This window comes from Panicum hallii, chromosome 2, assembly GCF_002211085.1.
Source record: "Panicum hallii strain FIL2 chromosome 2, PHallii_v3.1, whole genome shotgun sequence".
Lineage (NCBI taxonomy): Eukaryota > Viridiplantae > Streptophyta > Magnoliopsida > Poales > Poaceae > Panicum > Panicum hallii.
In genome coordinates this window covers 2,049,006-2,054,176 of record NC_038043.1, presented here as the reverse complement: position 1 = coordinate 2,054,176, position 5,171 = coordinate 2,049,006, and the positions used below count along the sequence as shown (strand labels likewise).

The window sequence follows — 5,171 nt, the reverse complement described above, 5'->3', positions numbered from 1 at the left end:
GTGGTCGACTCACACATACATGTACAAGCTACTCCATCTCGTACGTGACTAGATTAGAGTACAAGCAGCTTTAGCAGTGTAGTAGGTTAGGCCGCCGGCCGGCCGGCCGGCCGGCCTGCAGATATTTCTTGTTGCTTACTCGTTAATCCAAGCCTCTCCAGCTTTACTACTAGTAGCTTGCTTGCGTACGTGGAATGTTCTTTACATGTGCTATACCGGGATTTCTAGTTCGCGAGCGCTCACCAGGGGCGTTCTCACCTATCGATCTCCGACAGCCCCCACAGTATGAAACTATGAATGACTGGAAAAAAATTGATTTTGTTGTCAACAGAATTCTTCTTTTAATGGTAAAACTAAATTTCTGAGCGGCGCATCCGTGCGGACTTTCCTGTCTGTGTTATAGCTAGGACTTGGATGTTCCGGAATCCTCTTGCCGAGCTGGAACGACCCATCTCCTATTTCTGCTTCCAACGCCTACACGTTGAGTCTCAGTTACTCGAGAAAGACTTATTCATAGTGGAGATAGTCAACCTCCACCAGCAAGCAGCACCGGAGTGAATCCTTTCGATCTTTTTTGAGAGGGAAAATGATAATGAAAAAGGAGAAAAAAAAACGCTGAGAGACACATTGCAAAAAGAATCGCTTATTTCAATGTTGTAAACTAGTGAGTGGTACAGGAGTTATGTGGTCAGTAACCCTCATCCTAATAGGGACACCTTGATTAGTGAGGTCAAGAATAGGTTTCTGTGCATCCAAATCTGTAACCCAGTTGATGAATTAAGAAAATGACATCAGGTTGGATCTGTAAGGGAGTATATGAGCAAGTTTGAAAAAGTAAAGGCCGGACTGATCTTGGAAAACCCTAATCTTACTGAGAAGTTTTTCTTTTCCTCTTTCTAAGTGGTTTAAAGGAGGAAGTGAAGTATATGGTCACTGCTCAACACCCTAATAGTGTGAACAAGGCTTATGAACATGCTATGCACTATGAGTTAGCACTTGAGTCAGCCAGTAAGAAATCTAGAGTGGTACCTAGGTGCAGAATTCCGAAAGAGAGAGCGCGGCTCACTTCAAACTACCGCTTTCTTTCCACTTATGAGATTTGCACTAGAAAGACAGAAGTGGAAAGAGACAGAGAGGAGACTAGTAAAGCCAATTTCACCTAAAAAGCGGAAAATGACACTAACTTCTACTGTGGGCAAGTCATCATTTCCAGAATGGATTCAGTCGTAGAATGCTGAAGTAGAGCAGTACCAAGGTTCGGTTTTGGGACAGACAGAAAGTTGGATAAGAGGATCGTTCTTAGCCCCAGCTACGAGAGAATAATATGCATCTCCTTTCTTTGAAGCTAGCTAGTTGAGCTTTCCTTTCATAAGCGGAAACACTTATTTATTTCTATTAGTTATTCCCTAGATGATGAGCGAGCACTTTAACTACTACTACTTTATTTTCTGTTCTTGGAATATTGTATTAAGTAGAAGTTAGTGGGTTCAGTTCCTAGATGAGATGCCTCCTTACTTGCATTTCCTAGTTAAGATTAACTAACTGATTGGACTTGCATTTCCTAGTTAAGATTAACTAACTGATTGGAGTAAGGGGCTTTTTCATTGACTTACTTTGACTGACATTTTTTCGTTGAATGAATAGATGAGTTGCCTTTTCTTTTATTTGTGTTCATTTTAGCCTGACTGAATGAAATAATTGTTTCGCATTTCAAAGTCGGTAGTCGAGTAGTGAGTGGACTCGCATTTCCGGGTGTAGCTCTTTCGCTTTGTGTGAGTACTCTATTTCACTCTACTAATTAGAGATAGTAGATTTATGAGAGGAGGCACGACCGACCTGACGTTCCGAGGAGAAGAAGGAATGGTTGTATGCATGCGCCGGACGCCAATAAAAAAGTAAAAGAAACCATGATACTGAACAGAATCTATGGCATTCCCCAATATCTACCCAAATAAGTAGTCCTCGTGACCACCTTATACATTTCCCAGCAAGCCCAGCACAGGTTGAGAAAGAATAAGAAGAGTGCACAAGAGAAGGAAGACCGACTTAATTAAGTAATATTAGCTTCCAATCCTCTGGATCAAGACTCAAAATAGGTGCTTTGCATCAAACCAACCCGGTGGACTCAACCTTAGCTGTAAATCCATTTTCTTTAGAAGCATAAATTGCAAGTCCTCGCTAGCAAGCCAAATTGGTAGCAATATGAGGTTGACACTTATCTATAAAGCGCTTATAGGCCTGATATTCCCCAGGGGGTCCCCCGGCGGAAACAAATATGCCCTATTATCCGATACCTGATCAGTTGGTGTGGACCAGTAACCCTGAATCAGGGCTTGGGCAGTCGCTCTATATGCGAAAGAACGTTCTTGCTTTCACTACTCACCTTGCCCTTTTGCCCTTTCCGGACCGCTACCTGGGTTTCCAGTCGTTTCGGCTACTGCCAATATTTTTGGAGGAAATAGCCGTTGTCCCTGGATCCTTCTAGTCGGGGGAGAGCCTTTATTACACCTAGAAATAAGGTAACGGGGCACACCATATCCTCGATATTTGAGGGCTTGGAAGTTCGGCAGGCACTGGTATCGTCACTTCAGCTTTAACCAGGTATAAAGCGTCTAACTGATCGATAAAGAAGCATTGCGCTTGTCAAAGGAGTTCAATGCTCACTAGACGCATAAACAGAACTAGATAAGATAGTCTTACTTAATTGAGTATATCAAGATGTGCATCGCTTACTTTAACCCTCATACCTTGCTTTAGCAGCAGCAGGCGGCTTACACTACGTATAGGCCTGATTCCAAGGAGCGCAAAAACCCTGATTCATTCTTCAAAATAGTCTTTTGAACTCAGTTAGAGGGAAGATGTCATGACAAACCTAATAGTATAGTGAAGTTCGATGACTATGCTCATAAAACTCTTCAAGCCAAGCGTCCCTTTGGTAACCCGGTGAACCACGTTAGTGGCTACATCCGGGGTCGAACGACCTGGATTATTCTGAGCACTTCGCACTTCAGAAAATCGTATAAAAATCAAGCAATCAAACTTGTGGTTCTGGCAGGGCAGTGGGCGTGGGACTGTAAATCCTCTTTCGTTCGCTGGGCCTGGGCCCTTTGGACTGTAAATCCAAACGGAGTTAGTGGTTCGATTCCACTCATGAACGAGAGCGAGACTGAACGAAAGAAAATGCAAGTGAAACGAGACGAGAATCCAAGATTGGGAACATGCATTTGAACCTTCCGAAACCGGTATTGTCAAGTGTTTAGTGATCCAAGATTTTGTACTAAAGTGTTGTCCCTTTCGTCTAGTGGTCAAGATCTCGTCTTTTCATGTCGAAGACACGGGTTCGATTCCCGTAAGGGATAGGTACTGATTCCTGCCGGTCTGATTGCTGAGTTCACGCTGTCTATCTGTCTTTGGTCCGTCAGCTTCCTCTCTCGAAGCAAGACGAGATGAGATCACCCCTGATCTAATTGAACTGGTTCAGAGGGTATTCCCAGATGCTAGCAGCCTCACCTCACTGCTGCTGAGGAATTGGAATAAATAAGTAAGGCTAACTAAAAGAGAGAAGAGGGTCTACAGTCATTCTATCTCAACACTGAAGAATAAGACGTCTATCCTTACTCTTGCATTAAATAGAATAATCAGAAAGGGAGGGGAGTATAGATAATATAATATAAGGAAGCGCCCAGGCAAACCCATAATAAGGCTGATGAAAGCGAAGCAGAATTGAAAACACATAAGGTACACTCTTGATCCTTACAGCACATCTTGACTAAAAAGAAAGGAAGGATAAAGTAAAAGAAGGACTCGAAACAAGCAGATATAGAATATAAAGATGAAAGATTGAATGCTTTCTCAGAGATAGATTTTTACTTTGAAATTGCTTGGGCTTGAACAAAGCCATTCTTCGCCTTTCTTCGCTAGTTCGCTTTATAGGGCAATACTGAATTCTATCTTTTGCTTGGGCTTTCAACACTTATTTGATTTGATTCTTCTCTTGATTATTTGCTTTCGCCCTAGGCAATCTCTTTGCTTGCTTGAACTTATCTAGTTTTGTCGGACAACCTCGCTCTCTGCCAACAGTGGCCAATTTAGTAGGATAGAATGTTTAGTAGAGGCTAGTGGAACGTTACATGAATAGTAGCTGGCCTATGCTGTTTCAAAGGGTAGGCAAGCTTCGTCTCGGAACTCACCGTAGTGGAAATCGGTAACGCGGGTATAAAGTGGAGTTTTTCTGACATTCTCGTAGCTAACTGTCATTGTTCTGACAGGTAGTAGGAGTAGGAATTGACAGATAAAGAATCTAGTGGTAGGCAGTAGACAACAGTCAAGAATGAGATTGACTTTCTATTTCATTCAATAGAATGCTAAAGTCATTGGCACAGTTACAAGCACCTCTCATTCATCTGTGATCTTGTAAGGATGGCCCTTTCCTGGTCTTGTCACGGACGGATGGACCTAGATTTCCATCTCATTCCAATGGAATATCTAGTGCTTTCTTGAATGTAATAAAACTTCAAAGCAAGCTTACAACGTGGCTTGATGCAGTGTAGATGTTTTTGGTAGTCAAGTTCAGAGTGGGCCATATGACAGGAAAAACTCTACACTAGAGACAATAACATAGAAGAGATTCTAGTAGAGGGTGTGCTTCTTCTTTATAGAGAGACTGACAATAAGAGTAGATTAGATCGTGTGCTTCTTTATAGACGGTGCGCCGACTACTTCACTGTTACCTACCTATCATTCACTAGACCGAGTATGAGTACGGACTGACATTCACTAGACCAAGTCAGAGTAGGGGGTTCCATTCTTCACTACACCCAATCTGTACCGACTCCCATTAATTACACCTTTTCTAGGTTACGAGTGTGGAAAGGAAAGACTTCTTACTTTATTCCATTCACTACAGGTTAAGTAAGCATGAACGTAGATAAGAGAGGAGTCAATGGAACTCTTGGCTTGTGAACAAGTGACTTCTTTCTTTTCATAGACTACACTACAGACTATCAAGCACTAGAAAACAACAGGCCCAGTTACGTACGAGTCAGGCAATTGTCTACCCTCACGAAGCAATGAGAAAAGGTAGGTGCTGATGTGCTAGTATAGAACATAAGTAAGAAAACATCTATTTCCCTATAATCACCGACGTTGGTATTTGCCTACACCCCATTCTA

At 42.4% G+C, this 5,171-nt stretch overlaps 1 non-coding gene across 1 annotated transcript; it reads left to right on the top strand.

Annotated features, from left to right (window-relative positions):
* Positions 1-3,287: 3,287 nt before the first annotated feature.
* On the top strand, positions 3,288-3,359 carry TRNAE-UUC. The gene has a single exon. It is a non-coding gene; the product is annotated as a tRNA-Glu (tRNA).
* The last annotated feature ends 1,812 nt before the right edge of the window (positions 3,360-5,171 follow it).